A 22,851-nucleotide genomic window follows, 5' to 3' on the forward strand; every position below is an offset into this window, starting at 1 on the left:
ATTATTTGTTGGATTACTCTAAGGATGGTGAATCTTAAACCAACTTACTCTGAGTTATACATGTTATTTCTGCTACAGGGAATCTGAAACTGCAGAGCAGAAATTAGATTTGGACATAGAAATATGACTGGTATCTGAAAAAAAAAATAAATCTATATATACTGCAAGAATTGAAAATATTAGTATTTTATTTCTTTAAATTTAAAATATTAAGCTGTAAGTCTTCTCATTTAACAAAATATTTTCCAGTACTCAAATACAGAAATGCAACTTCGAATCCACCCATAGGATGATCAATAGCTCTTATTACTAGACAGTGATAGAAGAGAACAGAGCAAATACATAAATCTACTAATACCAAATAAGAGAAATATAGAGAACAGAATTAAATATCTGTTCTCTTCACAAAAGAAATTCAGTACGAAGTTTAAAAAGACATATGTACATATATACACACATACATACAGTTAAGTACATGTAATCTATTATTTTTTTTTATTTTTTTGGTACAGCCATACACAGATGTGTAAAAAAACCCACAAAGCGTATGCAAATAAGCAGTACATTATATTGCCAAATAATTAATGACGTCATGATATTTTAGGAAATCAATTCTAGTTTTCACATGCAAAAGCTAAACAAAAGAAGATCCATTCAGTGTACATCCTTACTAAAGTTCTAGATAATTAGATGTGCATTCTACACTACCTAGGCTGTCAATTTCTTGCATGCTAAGAAAATCATTATTTTCTTTACCCCTTAGTATAACCTTGAATATGAATATCACAGTTGACGATACCTTCTTTTAGGTAATTTTAAGAGAGAAATGAGAGTTTGTAGCAACAGCAATAGAGAGGAAAGAATGAGAAAGATGGAAGGAAATGACAGAAGTGATAGAATTATGCAATTAAGAGTAGAAATAACAAGATGAGATAAAAAGAAAAGTGAATTTAAGATTCAATTTGGGATTGGGATGAGGCTTAGGGAAGCCCAGAGAGATGTGAATATTCAGCAGTGATAAAAATAACAGATCAAAAAGCAAATAGTAGATGGTCAAAAGAGCTGGATTAATTCAAGAGGCAGAACCAGTTAGATCATAGGTATAACATGGCCTATAAGCGGCCCCTGTATAAGTACTGTTGTCCCTGAAATTGCATTGAAACTACTTGTGGGTTATGTAGGTATGAAGGCCAAGAGTGTAAAAATAACACTTCAGAAGAAACTAGACTTGATGTAACATCAGACTTGCTTCCTACTACTCTAACCCCTGCTATCCCCATGCAATCAATAGACTTGAGTCTGCATCACAAAATCATAGAACAGCTTAGGCTGAAAGGGACCTCTGTGGGTCCTCTGGTCCATCCTGTTCAAGCAGAGAAACCAAGATCAACTTGTCTGAGACAATGTCCATACAACTTTTGAAGATCTTCAAGGAGGACACTTTACAATATATCTCAACAAACTGTGTCAGTATTCAGTCACCCACTCAGTAAAGAATATACATATACAGCCCTCTTAGTTCCGCATCTCTCTGCCAGAATGGGACAGCCATGTTCTCTGCTTTAAGGTGCAGCAAGGAGAAAGGTGGACGAGGAAGCACAAGGGTGGTGGGAGAAAGAGAAGTCGACCCTTACCTACCAGACTTTAGGTGGCTATAAATTGAGAAGAAAAGGCTCTGGGGAATAGCTTCCCATTTATCACCTACATTGTTATACAAGGCGCAGTGCTACTTGGTGACATTTTAAATGAAACAGCCACAAGCTATGCACATAAAATGATGAATTGCAGAGCAGGATGAGGTAAAACACCTTGCAAAAAAAAGAACACAGAGACATAGAGAAGGGCTACAAGGAGTTTCCCAAGATGCAAAAAGACAGAGCAGTGCACATTTATGTGCCCTGCTCTTGAGCACCTGTCCACAGGGTAAAGTCTCCTCTTCTAACTACCAATGGAGGTGGCAGTACAGATGCTGTACAGAAAGGACAAACCAGAGCAGCTCAAATCATGAAAAAATACAAAATTTCTTGGCTGGAGCCAGCACCACTGCCCACTGAGGATTTCTTTCTTAGTGAAAAAATAATGACCTGATAGGAATAAATACAGCCTTTAGCTCCTGTAAATCCCCTGGAATTCATTCTGGTTTGTATCACTTCTGGAAAAGAGAATTTGCTTCAAAATGTGGCAGTAAGACTATAGCAAAGCATCTCTTACTGGGGCTACAAACAGGTAGATGCAGCACTGCTCTGGATCTGTTAGTAGAGATGAATAATATAGAGCATCAGCAGAAGATTATAAGATCTTCTTAGAAGCCAAACTCTTTTACAAAGTAAAGGAAAAGGTATCCTTGCCTGTCTTGTCAAATTATGCAGTCAGCATCAGATCTACCAACTTGAGCTAAAGAATGAGACATTGGTGTCATGGTTTCACCTGAGACAGTGTTAATAGCATAGTGATGTTTTAGTTGTTGATAAGTGATGGGAGCACAGCAAGGACCAGTGTGGTCTGGGCCACTCAGCAGGAAAGAGGCACTTCCTTGATGGCTTCTCATTGTGGACGGGAATGGAGCCACGGCATTGCCTGAATTAGAAAACAGGTTATTCCATACTACATATCATGTGGAAGGCAACTAAATTGTGGGGAGTTGACCAAGGGCTGTCCACTGCTCAGTGGTTGCTGGGTGTCAGTTGTTGGGTGTCAGCTGATCGCTAGGTGATGATATACATTGTGTTGCCTTGCTGTTGATAGCCGGACATTGGTCAGTAAGTAGTTATATTTTTGGTTGGGCATCAATCAATAGGTGGCTATTAATTGTGTATTTATATGCATACACATGTTTCCATCATTCCACTTAGAAGGAGTAAGCAAACACCTATGTACTAAGCTGCTTTCCGGATTAAACCACATTTAATAGTGGAGGTTTGCAACTATTTTAACAAAGGACTCTGGTCAGCAAACTTAAAAACATTCACAAGTTTCTACAGTTATATCCTTTACATTCTGAAACTTCAACTCAAGAAAGGAAAAGAATCTGACCTGAGGAAAAAAAAAAAAAACAGATGTCAGAAGCAGCTAGCTATTGCACAAGCAATGCAGTGTAACCTAAAAACTGCACCAAATTAAACTTCTAATTTAGCAGAACTCTGTATTTTAGATCTATCCGTAGTAATTAAGTTTTGAAACTGCAAAGGAGAAATAGATCACTAAACTGAGTGGCACCGCAGTAGAACTCTAATGACAATTTGAAGTTAAGTTGAAAAAGGCTTTAGGGCAAGGTACGGTATTTCTCTCTTTTTAGTTTTCTCTCTCTCTTTCTTTTTGTTTTTTAATTCTTTCCCTGTGATAAATGAGGTGACAAAATAAAGCTAATTTGTTTGTCAGAAGAGATGTCCTGAATAATGAGAAGAATAGGCTTCTGTGTTTACTGCTTTGACCATTTTGATTTATCAGAATTTATAATTTTGTTTTTTCTGTGATCATCCTTTTGAAAGGAATGCATTATTTCACTCTTCTGTCAGAACAGCCATTTAATGAATTTATACAGAACTAATTGCTTAACATTTGATTCAAAATGTAATTAACTTGATGTCAATGTTTTGTTTTGTTTTTTTAGGTATGTAGTACTGGAGCTAGATGTCTGCTTTCTTGTTGCCTAGCTGAGCAACACATTCATATTAACTGTGATATTTTTATTCTTTGGAAAGTGATAATAGAATTATCTGTGTGCTTCTTTACTTTCAACCAGTCATCTGCTTACACATCACAAGATGGTCTAATAATCTGATCAGTAAAATCAGGGGATTTTAAAAGTAGCTGCTTCCTTCGTCTGTCCTTGCTCAAAGTTTCTGCGCAGTGGCTGGGACCCAGGCTGCCAGTTTTCTTCTATAATATGGAAACCTGAAATAAGAAAATATGGAAATATCAAAGGAGAGCATGTTTAAATTATTTGGTTATATTAATCCACAGAGTTTTCTTCTGTGTGTACCAAGTTTCCATTGCTTGGTGCAAGAAATGTGCAGAAGTGTAGACATGGTAATTGTAGTTATTTGACCTAATTCTATCTTGACTTTGAAAATTTCTTTGAAATTTTCTGATATCATTCAAGGAAACTGAGTCTACGTGAATTAACAAGAAAGCAGAGAGAAACTAAAGAAGATGGTCTCTGAGTACTGTTTTTAATTTTTTCTGTTGGAAGTAGCCTTTTTTGGCGGAAGTAATCTCTCAAAGTTTGTGGGTAGGCTGGGGAGGGTTTGGTGCAGGGTCTTTTTAATTTCTTTCTTCTGGGGGTCATGTAGACATTACCTTGAATAAATATGTGAGACAGAGTGCAGGACATTCATTTTGATTGCATCTTTCCTAAAACATTGAGAAAGCCATGATGGTAATTCTTCCAATTAATTTGTGCCTCTTTCCAACATCTAATTTCTGGACTACTCCTAATTCCAATGTTTTCAGGGCTTTGGTTCCTTTTCCTTTTCCACATCTTTTATTTTTTTTATTTTTTATTTTTTTCCTTCACAAGAAGCTTCAAACTTTCCTTTCAGTATCATCATTTTTTTCCTGCAATTTACTTTCTGAATTCTGGTTTTATTTCAACCTGCTGTTGTTTCAATTGTTGTTTCACAGCCTTGTGGCCCCTCTCAGGACCTGCCTCAGCACCTCCATGTCTTTTCCATACTGAAGTGCCCAAAACTGAAAACAGTACTTGAGGTGAGGCCTCACCAATGCTGAGTACAGGGGCAGGATGACTTCCCTAGTCCTGCTCACCACACCATTCCTGATATAAACCAGGATGTCATTGGCCTTCTTGGCCACCTGGGCACACTGCTGGCTCGTATTCAGCTGACTGTCCATCAGCACACCAAGGTCCCTTTCCATCAGGGAGCTTTCCAGCAATTCCTCCCCAGGCCTGTAGGGCTGCCTGGGTTTGTTGTCACCAAAATGCGGGCCCCTTTTAGTAAGATGATGAGGATGTATCTGGAAATTTTATTTTGAAAGTTTTGGAGATTCAATCTACTTCCTTTGCTGCATGGAAACCATATGAAGCGGTTAGATGCCCTCAGACAGCTGTGTGTTCTGATTACCTACACAGCATCGATGTGTTTTGAATAAAGAATATTCAGATATTGTAGGAAGCAGAAGGCTCTATGACTTTGTTTTCTACTGCATCTCAAGCTTGCTGTTTGCATAGTAAAACCAATGATATTCTAAGTACATATTAAAGAAAGAAAAAAAAAAAAGAAAGAAAGAAAAGAAAGAAAAAAATCAATCTAACTCTTTAGATTAAGAAAAAATAAAAATAAAAATCAAATTTCTCCCAGAACTATTCACAGATATCTAGTTAAGGGATTGAAAGTTTACGAATCTCATTATCAGCAATGATTAAGCATGGATGGTTAACCTTGGAGATGAATTTGGAAAGAATGCTAAAGTAGTGATATTTGCCTCTAAATGATCAAACTTGAAAAACAGAGTGTAAAGATAATTTGTTTCCATTCTAAGCAGCTCCAAATGCAGTTTCTCTGCACCTAGCTCTTTTCTCTAGTGTTTCACCAGCAACTTATTTTCAGTTTAACAAATTAATGCAGAGGACACAGACGTGCTTTTCTTCTGTGAATGAAATTAAGTCAATCTCTGTTCAAGTCGGTGAACAGGTGCAAAAGGGATATAGTATTGGATTTCTTAACATCAGATTATCTTTGATACTCAAGAATTAATCAGAATATAATATGAAACTTTATCATGTATGTAATTTAACATATATATAAGCAAAGAATATTCATCAAGATATTCCAAGAGTAGGCAATGCAGTGTTTTTTGGTCATATGGCTTACCCTTTCACAACCACAAAAGCCTGATTTGAAAAAGACTTTGAAAAACTTTTGAAGAGATATTGGTTTTTATCATGTTTATTGACCAAGCAAAATTTATGTTATGACATTGTTAAATAATAAATGGGTCAACCCATGTAATTATTGGCATGCCAGTTTGGGGGTGAAAAAAATAAAATAAAATAAAATAAAATAAAATAAAATAAAATAAAATAAAATAAAATAAAATAAAATAAAATAAAATAAAATAAAATTTTAAAAAAAAAAAAACACCAGCTTTTGCATGAATCAAGTCTTAACTAGTAGCATAATTAACACCAGCTAACATGGATTTTTAGAGAATGAGTGTTGTTAAACTCACCTGTAACAGTGGAATTGGAGCCCTAGTTAATCAAACAAGTAGAATTACTACAAAGCACTCAAGACAAACCTCCTCCATTTTCTGCTTCCCTGTCAAACAAACAAACAAACAAACAATAAATAAATTAATAAACAAATGAATAAGGCAATAGTTAAAATACTTAATGAACTATACTCTTGGGACATGCATGGCATCAATATTCTTCATTTCTGAAAAATGAAATCTTGTTATACCATTTCCATTTAACACAGCCACAAAAAGATGCATGCTTGTGGACTGGACTCAAGTACATGCATTTGGGTTTAACATATAAACTTAATTTAATTCCCTTTTATATCATGGAATAAACATACTTCAAAAATAGTGTAATGTAGATTCATCTATAGGTATGACAAGACAATAACAAGAGCTACTTGGATACTTTTACTTAGCTCCCATGGGTAAAAAAAGAAAAAAACAAAAAAACCACCTTTTTCAGGGGAAAAAAAAAAATCTGAAATATGGATAGGGTTATTTCTACTATATTTTGGGTGTATCTGCTCTAAGTGTGATATGAAGTATGATTCTTTCACATTGCCTTTTTATTTCACAAAATCACAGAATCAAAGAATCACAGGGGTTGGAAAGGACCTGAAGAGGTCATTGACTCCAACCCCACCTGCAAAAGCAGGTATCCAGCAATAGTAGCACAAATAAGAATCCTTATTCTTGGTATGGCAATGGGAGTACGATTGGACTAGATGATCTTGTAGGTCTTGAATATCTACTGAGAAGGAGACTCTACAATCCTCCTGGGCAACCTATTCTAGTGCTCCATCATTTGTGTGGGAGTGTCTTTTGCTTAGATAAACACAATCTCAAAATTAAGCAGCTGCTTTTTATAAATTCTGAGGTATGGTTGGTTTTTTCTTTGTTTGTAGTAGATTATTTTTGTTGTGAAAATTGTTAACTTTCAATTTGAGCATAAATATTTTCATTCTGTGTAAGTTGTTATAGTAAAAAAAAATAAATCACCTTGTATAGGAGTGTGTCAATATTTGTCATTACAGCTAGCATCCAATTGAACTGTCTTGCAAATATGCTTAATTGAAGGATTGAAGGACAATATAGAGCAGCAGAAAATAAGCAGGATACTTCTTATGAACTTAGTGTTTTGTTAACAAAGAAAATTGTAATGCTTTTGACCCTGGTACAAGCCTCAAGGTGGTTTTAGTCATTATTTGGCTGTGAACTGCACATACCATCTTTTTCTGGATACTTATTTTAATGTATTTATAGATACTATCTCTACAGCAATCCGTGTTTTTTATGCCATGCAATGACTCAGAAATATGCTTATGACACAGACTGTCGAGTGGTGTCACGCCATCCACCTTGGTCAGCAGTAAAGTCAAATTCACACATTGCACAGAAAGCGAAATAAATAAAATAAAATAAAATAAAATAAAATAAAATAAAATAAAATAAAATAAAATAAAATAAAATAAAATAAACAATTATGCTTAATTAGCTGGTCAAAAGATCACTTTGCGCTGTCTTTGAATGTCAAAGCATCCACTTTTATTTTTTAGGGGTCCAGACATATTTCCTATCCAGCTTACTAATTTGTACACCATACAGAGAAAGATGATTTCATCTTATAAAAAAACAAAAGAAATATGGAAAAAAAAAAAAAAAGAAAGAAAAATAAATCAGGAAAACAATTTATATTCTAAACTTGAAAAAGATTTCTGCAAACGTATGTGTAGATAATTACTACAACTATAAATATACAGAAAAGCTGAATTTTGACTGTTTATTTTGGTGTAGTACAGAAGAGTAATTCTAGCATGTTTGCAGTACTTTATACAACTTGCAAGTTGTACCAGAAGAGGTTTAAACTAGACATAAGAAAGAACTTTTTCTCTCAGAGCACTGGAATGGCTGCCCAGGGAGGTGGTGGAGTCACTGTCCCTGGCAGTGTTCAAGAGTCGTCTGGATAGGGAGCTACAAGATATAGTTTAGTGATTTGTTGTAGCTATGGTAATGGGAGGGCGATTGGACTAGATGATCTTGTAGGTCTTTTCAAACCTTGTGCTTCTATGATATCATTCTATGATATTATATACTTTCAGCTATAGCCTGGTTTGGAGCTACTTGCATTTTGGTCTGAATCAGTGTGTCTCTGTGGAAGCTTCGGTCTGCAGATCAAGGACTGGGGGAGGAAGAACTATTTAGTATAAGTAGCCAGTCACCAATGAAAAAACAAAGGTAAGTTCAAGTGAAAAAGTTGTTGTCATGTTTTTGGCCCTTACACTGAAATGCATAAGCCCTAGCACTGCAAAACAAAATCTGTTTGTAATTGGTCGGTGAAGAACAAATTAACAGAGTTACACTGTTCAAGTTACACGTGTACAAAAAATGTTGGCTTTCTTTGTTCATTGCTGATTATGCCAAGCACCAGTACATGCTACAATATGTTATATATAGTTCAGACTGTAGGGAAGGAACAAGATGAGCTGCAGACCAGACTGGATCTTTACTGGAGGCTGGATTTCACCTCATCAAACCTCCAATTGCATTTCTAGCAAAAATATGACCTTTATCAAACTGGCTTTTACTTAGGCTTCAATGCAATAGCATGATTTTCACTCACTGTTATGCTCCTTACTATACCAACGCCTATGATAACTTCAAACATGGAATAGATAATAAGAGTAGCTGAAGACCTATCTATGCTAAAGAGCATTATCTCTCAGGGATGATGAAAAAACATCCTCTTTCTACTTCTCTTTGTGTGTGTGTGTGTGTGTGTGTGTGTGTGTGTACTTCAAGAGATTTTTTATATATATATATATATGAAAAGATGTGTTTTATACTATGTAGATTGGATTCATACATTTCTTAGAACTTTCCACACATCTTTGATTTTCTGAATAAATATATGAGACTTTAGTCTTTAGCTCGCAACATTAGGCAGGAATTCTACATCTTAGCCTTTCATACCTAGTTATAATTTTGTTTGTTAACATAATTTCAGTGTACTTCTGAAAAAGGATTTCAATGAAAAATGTGCAGCTTTCAGCCTAGTTACAACTAGCAACTGAACTCAATTTTTTTCTTGTAAACATTCACCAAATAATATTGACAAATTTGTTCTGAAATCTTCTGTTTCTTAAGTGAAGTAATGCCAAGGAATTTATACTTAAGATGTCTTCCATACTTATAATTTACTCAAGATATAAGTTTGTACTTGGTGTACTCACCAACAGGAAATAGGATTCTGGAGGTAGAGTATAATGAAAAACAAGCAAACAAACAAAAAATAGATATACAACCAGAAGTATAACTAAGCTCACTTTCCCACTGTTGTCTTGGCTGTGCTATAGCTCCTAAACTGACTTCAATTTTTATGTACTAAAGAGAAATGTACAGTGCCTATACGTACATATCAAGCACATTTTTCTTTAAGTCAAATTTTATCTTATTTCTATAGTCAGGAAACTGAAATCTGACACTTTAAAAAGTTTGCAATGAGTAACATTTGCTTTACCTTTTGTCTCAATATACTGTAAATGAAGGGGTCAGATGTTATTACTGAGCTGAAATTACATGTATGTTAAAGATGTCAGAAAGGTTTCCATGTTCCAAATTCTTGTTTCTCCCCAGGCTATATCCTTACTTTTTTATGGTTAGAAATATGTACACAGCCCAACTTTTATTTTTGTGCCCAACTCCTTTTCCAGCTGAAAGACATACACCAAAACACACAGTTATAGACAGTTTATGCAAGTATAGGAGCCCAGATCAACAAGATATTCTGTGTGTGATACTAAGTCATTTTGAAAGGGTACTATTAGTAATAATGGACTTCAGATCCAATCCAGAATTTTGACTTACAAGTGTATCATTTGCATTTCTTATTCACCTCAGTAGCTCTGGGTGAATATGGATGTGAATATGAATACTCACCAGCACATACCGGTTTTCAAATATCACTATCAGTGATTCACATAAATACCTCCTTGGAGTTAGAATCAGATCCAAGATTAAATTTTTGTTAGTACACATGTACCCATTTAGTTGTTTCAGACTATTAGAAAACAACTGCGTGTTTGGGAATTTTGGGGGGTTTGAGGTTATTTTGTTGTTGTGTTATTATTGTGTTTTGTTTTCAGTTAAATCCTGTTTTACAAATTAGCTCAAAAAAGATCTATATTTTCTTCAGGGCTGGTCTTTAAAAGACAGTGATTACATTAGGGTTCTGAACACCCCAAGTCAAGTATTCAAAATATTTTGAGCTTTTTTTGCCATACACTGCAGTATTCATACTCATCAGAAAAAAAAAAAGCCATCCATGTAGCAATATTTGTGCTTTGTGATGTCTTTAAGAATATGGTTAAAAAGTCGCAACTAAAAGAAGAGAAAGAAGGGAACCAAGAGTTAATAACTAATACTTCTAACAGTCAAATACTTGTAAAAGTCAAAACTGTCTGCTGCATTAGATTAGATGGTTTAGAAGGCACTAATTTAATGGCCTGCATCCAATGTACTATGTTTCTCATGAGCTGGGCAAGTTTGTTCTCTGGTATACTCTGGAGTGCTTTTTCAGCATGTGAAGAGAGAAATAAATTTTACAGGCATTATATCCTTCCCATAAAATGCCTGAACTACTTCATTTTTATCTGAGCAATGATGCAAGACAGAAGAAGCTGGCCGGTTACACTGCATATGGTATCAGTTCTGAGGAAATCTCTAATTTAGATCCCATCATTATGCCTGAAAATCTATATTTAAGAAGCACTCAGCCATTCTGTGTAAATGTTGATGATAGGCTCAGATCTGACAATTATACTGATATGAGACAGAAGTCTTAGGATGGCCAGTATGGATCCAATGAATATTTAGCCCGGAAGACAGAAGTTAATAGCAACATCCAAAGAGAAGAAGATCCAGGAAATGTAGAAGTATTGTTCAAATCACTGAAATCAAGAAATATGGAAAGGCTTTTAAGAAATTGTCACATTTTTCTTATATATTTTATGCTTTCAACTATAATACTAATAGTTGACTAGGGAGACACTGTAGGAGAAAACATTAAACCTCACATAATTTTTTGAAAAAAAAAACCAAACAACTAAAAACAAAAAAAAAACTTGCATTCAGAAAGACAGACATAAATGGGGAAATAATGACGTGATGTTGGATGAATAGAAGATGGTACTCCTAACACTTTTGTGTCCTTACTTCTCTCTGGGCATCATGGTAAGGCAAGTTTTACTGGCAGGGCTGAGAGCACCAATGCGGGAAATGTTTTCCAGGTGCTTTCCAGTCTTACAGACAGTGGGAGAAATCACGAAGCCACTTAATTAGAAGTCTGTTAAGAGACTGGTTTAGTGTGCCAATGGGTAGCTAGTGTCAACTGCTCTTTACTGAATGAAAAGATCATTTGTAGGGTGGGGATGTGTTGTGAAAGGACTTTGTAAGTGAAACCAAGCAGCTTGTGTTTGAAGTGGCAGAAAAGCAGTAACTAGAAGAGGGAGGTGTAGAAAAAGGTGAAATGGTCAAAATGACAGGCCAGGAAAAAGATCTTCACAGCAGCTGAGCAGGATTGCATTTGTCAAAGTCAGAGAAAAAGAGTGTTGCAGTAACCGAGATGTGAGATATTTCAGCTGTGCAGGCAGATAGCAAAAACCACGTCATAGATATGGTCTGTAAAAAGAATTTGTGAAGCCTAGACATTACCTGAAAGTGAGAATTTAGAAAGTGAATTTAGTCAAATGCAGTGAGTTGATACCGTTCTTCTAGGCATCATCATTACATAAGAAAAAGTAATTTCAGAACAGAAGCAGTTGATTTTTTAATAGCAGATGGGTGTTCATCTCTATAAAGTCCTTCCAGAATATATTGAAATTTGTTGTGTTTTCTTTCTGTTTCTATTTCCTCTGATTGCATTTCCTTTCTTTGTTTTACTTTAAAAGACAGACAGTTTCAAAATAAGAAATATTTGTAGTGTTGGTGCATGACAAAATGCAGTTTTTCAATTAATGTTTTAAGTACAAGCAAACAATTTAAGACAGAGTGCTAATGCTGTAGTGTTTTAGCCTAGAATTGGAACATCAGTTTTATATGCTTTCTGTAAGCAGTAGCATCTGATGCTTAGTACTACAGGAGTTGGTAAATGCTTTAATCAGAGTATGTACCTAATTAACAGTTCACCTGTGTACAAAAGGGATAGACTGCTTTAAACCTGAAGGCCAGTGATTTGAAAATTATTAGGAACCAGCACAGCTGTTTATGCTGAGCAGGAATTTATTTGGATACTAGATCAACTCATTTCACCCGTGTCTTCACAGTGATCAGAGTATCACAGCAAAGACAAAATTTATCAACTGATAAACTATCCAAAATATAGTTACTAATAACTTAAGCTCTTATTATTTTTAAATAAAAACAACAACAACAACAACAAAAAATAATAAAAAAAATGAACACAACCATGGTATGGATTTGCCATAAGGACTAGAAGGGTTTTAGTGACATCTTCAGGAACCTGATACTAGATTTATGTCTTTATGTCTACCATGAGCTGTTACCTTATACTAGAATGTCTCAGAAGCCCTGTTTAGACCAGATATGCATCTATACTTGCCAGACATTTTTCCAAAGGAATATACATATTCATATCTGTATACCAATTTATTCCTTTGTTCCTGAAAAAACAAACCAAAAAACACCAACACAATACCAGTGCAATATAATCAATATATTATTATCTATGTAAGTATTTCTGTTCTTCCCTCACCCTTTCTGTACTGGCCATTGAGAAATAAAGGCCAGAGAATTAAAGAGATTAATGAGAAATGCTGAGGACAATTCTTTTCCTACTGGCAGAAATTTCCTTGGAAAGAATGTTTTACAGTTCTCCCTCAGAATTTCTAATAAGTTTGTTGACCAATGTTACTAAATATTTATTTTTTCATTGGTCAGTTAATTAACAGTTGGAAAAGTGAAATATCTAGGTTAAACTACTTGGTGGCTATTTGTTATATAGAATGACTGATATGTTAGCTAGAGGTAGCAGCCTTGTTTTATGAATGATTTCATTCTAGGAAAAAAAAAACCAAAAACTCAGATATTTTATATTGCTTGAACTCTACTAAGGACATGAGATGCAAAGCTCAGTGCAGAACTCTGACTTCAGATGTGCTTTTGGGAAGAGAACTTTCTTTGCTGTAAATTTTTGGTAAATGGTAAATTTTGCTGTAGTACCCAGGCTACCATTGTACATTATAAATTTATGTGATCAGAAAAAATCTTAACGCGGTTGACTTCCTGGAAGGAAGATCTTTACACTAAGCCAGTAGTCAATGATAACATATTCAATGGAAAGGCACTTTGACAAATTGTTTTATTCTGTTTTGAGACATCTGAATAAAAAAGTTACCTCCAGAGAAGCTCTTCTCAGCTTACATCTCAATGAATATGAGCATTCCAACTTTAGTTGACTAAAATCTGAAATTATTTTTAAACATTTTATTCAGATAAAAAAATGAGTTAGTTAATTAAATGTTAATGAAATGTCAAACAAAAAGGCTATGGATTTATTTTGAATTTAGTAGAATTGTCTGTCATTTCATGGGCCTAAAGATAATATCTGAAGTATGCCCATTGCTCTCAGCCACATACCTATTTATTTCAATTGAAACTACAACTGATAAAAAGAGCACAATAATGCTATTTGATAGAGCAAATTCTCCATTATAAAATATAGTTTCTCAGCAGTCACTGTCACTAGCTAAGCAACTGAACCAGTGATGAACAAGAGTCTGCATGCCACACTCATAAGCATCTGTACAAGCAGAGGTTACCCACTGTCACCATTACTGAAACATGCCACCTATTGCCTCAGTGTGCTCATATCCACTGTGTGGTCTCCATAAACATAAGCAAGTGCTGATTAATGTCAGTGGGTGTAGCTTTAACTACATGGATTAATTCAGTTACTCACCTTTTCTTCATACGCACTTACATGTCAGTCATCATTGTCTCAGACTGCCCCTCTACTGCCATTTGTCAAGTGACAATAAAATGTAATGGAACATTGCTGGGAAGGATCAAGCCCTACTCCCATACCACCAACATCTACCTCTGATATTCTGGGCAAACATAATCAGGGACTTTACTTTTTGAGCAGCCCCTATATATGACAAGGAAATAATTTAACTTTTTCAGATAAGACAGAAAAAAGATTAATTTTCTGCAGGTCAAAAAAAGGAATTTGGCTTACATATTTTGAATCCTCTCGCACTCTTTAATCATTAATTTCACAACTAAAGATCAAATTTGTACTTCTCTGAGGTAGTCATGGGATTTGGATGTATATTCCAGCATTCCACAGTAAATCTTTGTTATTTCCCCATGTAATTTTGTTTAATCACCATGTGTAAAACCAACAGTTCTTTAAGTTTTGGCCAAGAATACAAGACTTTTCCATCTTCTTCCTCTCCCTTCTCTGTGTCCTATGAATTCCACAAGTTGCAGAGAAATGGGGAATAGATGGAAGTCAGACAACCCAGTTCATTCCATTCAGTATGAAGGGAAGAGACATGGTCTCTGTTGCATTAGCTAATACTTGTGTAGAGAGAAGATGTGTCATAATTCAAAGGAGCTGCCTTTTGCATCCTCCTTTTGATCTTCTTTGGTATTTTGGTGAGAGAGAGTAGATTGTTCAGGGTTTTGTTTTCTGGTTTTAAAATCTTACTTATCACACAATTTACGTGTTTTTAAAAAGGGTAATGGAGTAGGGAGCAGAATTTACTCGATTTTCCTTTTTATACTCACAAGTTATTTGACTTTATCTTCAGTCCTTTATTGATCTTTTGACATGAATCTCTCCTGACTTGCTTGACATCTATTGTGAGCAGTGAAATGACTGATCATACCAAGGATAGATAGAAGAGATAGCCTTGAAAATTATTTCAAACATAACATGTTTTGAGAGTGAAATTCCTAATGCAGTTTTAATAAAGTCAATACATACAACCCAGGTTTCATCTGACACTAATATGTTTTTAAATCCTTGGACCTCAGCAACATTACTGTTACTAAAATACTCCAAAAATGTACTTGGCACTCCAGCCTCATGTAGCTGGCAAGTGAGGGTTGTACACGAACCCCTTGGCCTTCATTTTCCTCTGCCTTTTTCAGCAGATGAGTCAACCTTTGAGGCTGGCATTTGCCAGGCACAGATGCCACACTTGGGGTTCCAAGTCCCCAGCAGTAGGATTTTTAGCTGCCCACTGCCATGTGCTACTTTAGATTCCCTGCCTGTAACCTGGAGGGTTTATATATAATTTGCCTGATGCTGCTGCTTTGTCCATTGATATCTGTGAGATGTTCAGTGTTCCCTGGCTAAGATGAAGCCTGTGTCCATCAAGCCCCGTATGCTATGTACACCAGCACTGTCACACAGGAAATTTATGTGCTGGCCAGAAGAGCAATATTCATGCCAAACATGTATGCAAACAGTGGACAGAAGGTTTTTCTGGAGTGGGGGAAGGAAAGGATAGATTGAAATCTGTGAAGTCTTTCCATAAAGTCACACGTTTCAGATGTGTGAATGCAAACCTTTACTTCTCAAATAAATCTTTGTGCTGTGTGCTGGTACAGTAATTCAGATTGCAGATCTAGAAATGTTCTTGAGATAAATATTTTTTAAAAGAAGGTGGTTATTCAACTGCCTGAAGTGCTACATAAAAGGGGGGCAAAAAAGACTTTATAATAAGAAAAAGTATTGATTTTGAAATAGGCAAGCTAGAGAAATAGCCAAAGGTGTCCCTAATGCAGTCCTACAAAACACTCCAAAATATAGAACACCTCTTTGAGTTAACTGGCTTTGTAATTATCACCTCACATGTGGATCTGTTGATAATAGCCACGTTCAATACAAAAACTACTGCAATAACAAGTCAAGATTTTATGGTGTTTTTTTTCAGAGTGTAACCTGGGGGAACAGGGACAAAAGTGTTGTATATTTTACTATTAGCAAATTCTAATATATCAGATATATATAGAGAGAATGACTATGGTGAAATAAAGCATAAGCATATTTTATATCTAAGGACACCAATAAGTAGATTTTTAACAACCTAGATTTTTATCTCATCAATTTGCAAAAATTTTGAGCTTTTTGGTGAATACAGGAAAAGAAAGAACAAAAAATCACTGGAATTGGAGCAGAACTTCCTGTATACAGAGCAACAAAATGACAAAAAGCAGTTTGTAAAGGATAGTGAGAAAGTACTACCAAGAATTAACAGCGTAGAAAACTGAAATACTGCTCTTCTCAATAGTTGCTCAGTTTGGACATCATTTCATTTTCATCTTACTTTTCTAAAACTATTTAAATGATTAGATGTATTTAGCAGTATTGATACAGTACACTCACACGTGAAAATTATGCATCTGGACACAAATAATATATATCATGCACTAATTAGTTAAAAAATAAACAGTAACTCAGTGTGAGAAAAGAAACATCTCTGTTTCTTTGACAGGAACCATGAAACTTCTGGCCACACAAAGAGTAAGTTCCAATACTTGCATTTTCTCTTATGTTCTTAATATGATGTCTGAGTGATGCATTTTCTATAGTACATTGGAGGAAATGTGATTCTATTCCATGATGCAAACAACATAAGATCAAACTACATGTGCTTAGAGAACATTACCCTCTGAACACATCATGAGACCCGTAATATTTTGAATTAAAAAGACTTTCAATAAAATATTCAGTATATAATTTTATACCTGTAGATATAAAATAATTTTTTCTGGTTCAGAAAATGAATATTTATTTAACAGGAATTGTGATCAAAAGCCAAAGACTTCCTTAAGCAGTACTCCATAAGAAACCACATTTGCATGTATTAAATTGACTTTATAGCTTCTTATAACAAAACCATCCTTGCTTTACACGATGATATATTAAAGACATCATGTTCTTATATATATGTAAATATCTTCTGTTCTTCATAAAATCTAATCTGACATTAGATCATATCTTTTATTATTAGCAATTTGTCTTACAGTCATTAATTATGGATTAAGTCTCTAAAAGTAGGCAGAGTTCAAGCACAGAACTTAATGGTGGCCCTCATTTTATGTAGCTTACAAGTAGATCATCTGAATCACATAGACAGATAGAGACAATGGTGGAATACACAGAGTGTAAAATCAGAGATTGGCTTGGTTTGGAAGAGACTTTAAACACCACCTAGCTTTACCCCTCCAGTGGTGACCTTTCACTAGGTCAGACTGCCCAAGGCCCTGTACAACCCATCCTCAAATGTCTCTAGGAAAGGAGCAACCACAGCATCTCTGGGAAAGCTGATCCAGTTCCTTACCACCCCTCACTAAAGAATTTATTTCTCATGTCTTATCTATACATCTTTTACCTTAAAGCTATTGCCCTTGTCCTACCTCCACACTCCCTGATAAGGGATCCCTCACCAGCTTTATTTTAAGCTTCCTTCAGTTACTGGAATGCAGCTATGTGATTTACTTGCTCTGTCTATTTTCCAAGGCAAAAAATCCCAACTATCCCAGGCTCACTTCATAAAAGGGGTGCTCCAGGCTCCTGATAAACTGTGGTTCTCCTCTGGACTCATTCCAACAGCAGGTCCATGTACTTTTTGTGCTGGGGGCCCTGTAGCTGAACTCAATACTCCAGAAGGGTCTTAACAAGAGTAAAGTAGAGGGAGAGAATCCTCCTTCTGGAGAATCCTCCCCCTGACCTTCTGGTCACACTTCTTTTGCTGCAGCACAGGATATGTTTAGCTTTCTGAGTTACTTGTGCTGAGCTTTTAATACATCAACAGTCCCAGGTCATTCTTCTCAGAGCTACTCTCAATCCATTCTCCACCCAGCCTTAACCCAGGTGCAGGACCTTGTGTGTTTGACAGCATGATAGGTGAAGTTCCAATACTGCAGTTTGTATTTTCTATGAATCAGAGGAAAAAAAAAGAGGGGGTGGTGGGGGGGGGAGACTTCAGGGAGGAACTCAATAGGAAGCTTATCATATTCATGTTGTCTTTTCTATTGTCTTTCACTTCAGTTTACATGAGACACACAATGTAAATAAAATCTGTGAAAGGGAATTTGGGAATTTTCAGGACCATTACACAAAATAAATGCATATGGTAGAGCTGCAAGATGAGTATTTGTGAACAGGAAGAAGACACAGGATGTAAATGCTCATCTTGTCCATGCACATCCAACATCTATACTACAAGGAAACACTAATGAATTCAGAAATATTCAGTGTATCTATCTTCAACTGCTATGAGTAAGATTAATGTTCTATGTTCTTGACTGATTATTTTGAAGAGAATAATTATTGCTGTCTGATATATAGTGGTCAAGAAATAGCTTAGTTGGATAATGGGTAGACTATTAAATTTGTATTTTTGTCAGATGAATTATTTGGTGACTCAGCACTCTCAAAAATGCAAATGATCTAACACAAACAACAGGAACTCTTATAAATACTGCCCATTTATCCTCGTGTCCCTATTCTTAGATATCTCATTTTGTAACTTGAAGCTTTAGGTTAGTTTGTAGTTTAGGTATTTTTTAAATACACCTTCTGTCTGCAAAACCATTATCTTGTTTCTTATGACTCATCTTAATTGTGGATATCTCTTAGACAAATGCAATTTGAAATTGCGGTTTTGCCTAATTTACAGCAGGAACGGTATACTTTATACGTCTGGATTTTGTTTAAAGGACATCTGGACAGGGAGATAGGTTTTTCTGTAGGTATGGTAAAGGGAGGATGGTTGGACTAGATGATCTTTCAGGTCCTTTCCAACTTTGTGATTCTATGGTTCTGTGAACTGAGAAGAAAGATGATGAAATAAAAATAAAATAATAATGTAGAATATTGAATGTAAATTTTGGATTGTATGAATCCAATGTAAGGCTGAACCACACAGAATGTTTCGATTATAGTGAAATAAAAGGTTGTTTCAAAATTCCTGAATTTAAAAACAAACCAGGAAATAAATAAATATATATATTTATTTTTATTTTATTTTATTTTATTTTTAAGGTGGTATTTAGCTCTCAAACCAATTATGGCATTTGAAATGTTCCAGTCTTTATAAGGTACTGCAGTACAAGGAATGGAAATTCAGATGGGGATCAGACAAGATAACTGATTAACTGTAACTGATGGATGCATTCTGTGGGAATGAAATGGAGACAGAGACTTCCTAAGAGTGACAAAAGCCCCTAAACTGTGAGAATGAGAAGAGACAACAGCATAAAGCAGCCTAAAACTGGAGCCCATCCAGAGCTGTTTTAAGAGAGCCTTTCAATAAAGTTGTCAGCTGAGAGACTGATTTGTCTGCTATCTTGTACACTTAAAACATATCTAAGCCTTGATTTGCCAACTGGTCCACAGCTGCCATCTGAAGATTTCTCAAAGGATTTTACAAGTCAAAATAACTGTTTAATTTGTAAGTTACCATTCCTATGTTGCTTTGAGATTGCCAAGATTTATGTGTACATTTCAAAACAGCTAAATATTACAACCACCATTTCATAAATAATCTGAATGAAATCAAATCCTGTGACAAAGAGACAATTTACTAAATACTTCTTTAAATCCTGAAAATACTTGAGGATAATGGCTGTAAACAATATATGTTAATCCTGTGGAAAGAAAGAAGTATAATTTAAATATTTTTATAGTGAAAGGACATTTACGACTGATGTTTGAACTACATAATGTTTCTTCAAAGAACTAAGGATACAGGCAAATGAACACTGATCACAAGAGATCTAGCCTTTATGTTGTTGTTGGCTTTTTGGTTTTTTGTTTGTTAGTTTGTTTGTTTTTTTCTTTTTGGTAAAGTAATGAAAAAAACAAAATAAAACATAAATAAATAAAATAAATAAATAAACTAAACTAACTAAAATAAATAAACGAGATAAGTTTATGAAACTAAATACTACATTTCAGTCCAAGTTCAAAAACAGTCTGATGAATTTCTGCTGTTGTTATTTTTAATTCCATAAAGTGAACACTCAAAGTACCATATAGTGAATCATGGAGGAGTTTATCTTGGTGTATAATTCAACCTTTCCACTTTTCCTGAAAATAAATTCTGATCATTACCTCCTTTTGAGTCCTCTTTAAATAATTAGTATTATTGAAATAATTGATTAACCCTAATTGATACTTAGACAGTAGAATACCACAAAACCACTAAACCAAGTTAACAGTGAATTTAAATCAACCTAGAGCAACTTGTTTTTTTCTCCAGTTTCATTTTTATTATCAGTAGTAATCATATTTCTCATGGTATTCTCTTACTAAATCTCCACTTCTGGGAATAATGTTATTACTGAGTTTTCAGATAGTAAGAAAAAGACACTTATGATCTTTCTATTTATTTAGGAATACACTGAAAACTCAAAAACGAACAATAAAAAAAAAAAATCTGAAGATTTGTAAAACTGTTTTTCAAAATTTATTTTTTTAAACACTTTGTGGTGGTAAAGAAATTCTAAGAACTCTTAGCACTTAATTCATGATTTTAAAAATATTGTTTGCTGATATACCTACTTCAATAATAAATTAACAGCTGTTGATATTACTAATTAACAAGCTGAAAATTAGAATATCTATGCCATTAAAAATTTCAGGGTGTCAGATAAAGAGACAGATATCTTTGAGATTATATATGAAAGGTAGTACCTTCAAAAGTATCTTCTGAAAAGTTTCAAGCAGCAGTTTGAAGCTTTTTCTGAAGAGAACAAAAGACACTTTGATCTCCAGATGATGTTTCTATCACTAGTCGCTACAAAGAAAATGATTATACAAATAGCATATCTCATTATTATGACACAGCAGCAGCAGAAGTATTTTAGATGTCTGTTATGACTAAAGAGAAATCAGAAAATGAGAATGTAAAATGTAATTTTTAAAATTTCACTAGAATTTTTCTGGAATTTTAAAAGAGATATTTCTTTTCAAGGCAATTTTTGTCCACGAATTGCATAGAATTTCTCCTTTGAGAAGCAACTTTTATTTCACATCATGTTTGAAAGATCTTGACTTTTTTGACCTACAACCAATTTACATACTGTAGGAGACTACTACGGATAATATTAAAGAACAGCTATGACTCACTCTCAAAATCAAAATAGAAGAGCCAAGGCAAACTTAAGCTCAATTTCAACTCTTCTCCTAAATAGGAAAATGTAGAGAAAAAAATCCACTTAAATCTTTCTCCTAGCTTCTCAAGATTTATGTACAATTCTCATTAATAACAAGATTCGGGCATGTAAATTTCTACATGCTGAGATGAAGATTTACCACTGATGTCTTATTTGTTTTCTTTATCAGACAATTAGTATATTATTAAAAATTCATTGCAGGGTCAATCTCCTGCTGATTTACATAATTAAGTTACCTGCTATCTAGACTAGAACTAGGGCATTTGTCAACCATTTAAGTCTGCAGGCCCCATTCCACCTTCCCACTTGCATTCAACTTTGCAAATTAGACTTTGGAAGAAATATTAATGCAAGTAACAGACTTCATGAGCATCAGTGTTTGCATAATACAACTGAATGTTGCCAGGAACACTTAAATTCCCAGAAGCGTGGTAAAGGAAGTGAACTTACTTACATTACTGGTGTGCTGTTTGTTAGATTGTAGACCAGTTTTACACTTGGCATAATGCCAGTACAAAATCACTTAAGACATACATAATAAACACAGTAACAGTTTTTTTTCTTTTTAGATCTCATGAACCTCTGTTTAATCTGGAATTTCTCTTTTTTTTTTTGCTCTGTTCTGTGTCAACTGAGATTATAATTTCTTAATGAATAATGAAAGATTATATGATGAGAAGGTGTGTATTTTTGAGGTTTTCTAGAACATACAATACCAGTTCAATGATCACTTTCAGTGTTCAATAAGTTCCATTGATTCCTGTTGAGACAAAAAAAAAAAGATTAACAGTAATAACTTTAGAGAACCTTTAGAGACATGCTGAAAAATATAATACATACAACACATATTTTGTGCTACTTGCAAGTAAAAATTTAAATAATTAAGTTTTCTTGGAAAAAAAAAATATGCTTTAAGGACACAGGTTTTTGGGAAACTGTTCTAAGCTTCTGCAATTAAATCTACATTTAGTGGAACTTTTACTATTCATTTCCCATTTGAAGCAGAGTGCCATCAGGAGAACTATACTTGAAGAGATGATCATATTTGAACTAGAGAAAAAAATTCTAAAACAAAGCAAGGAAGTCATTTTTAATTGCAACCTACTTTCTCAATATCTTAAGTACTCCTTGCAAAATTAGTTTAATCTTTCCTGTTGATTGTATGTTTTCTGTAGGAAGCAATTAAATTAATGTCTTGCCATGACCCTCCCTTATGCTGCAGCTTCTGTTATTTCTTTAATGAAATTCTTTATTCTGAACTTAAAAGGGTAAGGTTGCTATCAGACGAAAAATCAAGGAAGATCTGTTTATTTAAGAAGTAGAGAGGGGAAAAGAGTCAAGCTGTAGTATAAATTTGAGAGGGCAAGTAATAGTAACAAAAATAGTACAGCTGTTTCAGGTCTTCCTTTCACATATGTCATTATTACTCTCTCT

The 22,851-nt window shown here is 34.6% G+C and overlaps 1 long non-coding RNA gene across 1 annotated transcript; it reads right to left on the reverse strand.

Annotated features, from left to right (window-relative positions):
* Nucleotides 1-3,607: 3,607 nt before the first annotated feature.
* LOC146762781 (uncharacterized) lies at nucleotides 3,608-21,039 on the reverse strand. Its single transcript, XR_014948591.1, has 3 exons — nucleotides 20,936-21,039; nucleotides 6,190-6,278; nucleotides 3,608-3,894 (listed from the first exon to the last, which is right to left on the reverse strand). It is a non-coding gene; the product is annotated as an uncharacterized LOC146762781 (long non-coding RNA).
* Between the last annotated feature and the right edge of the window lie 1,812 nt (nucleotides 21,040-22,851).

The sequence above is a fragment of the Coturnix japonica genome, chromosome 1 (assembly GCF_054131305.1).
Source record: "Coturnix japonica strain WE chromosome 1, WE-NBRP24, whole genome shotgun sequence".
Classification (NCBI taxonomy): Eukaryota; Metazoa; Chordata; class Aves; order Galliformes; family Phasianidae; genus Coturnix; species Coturnix japonica.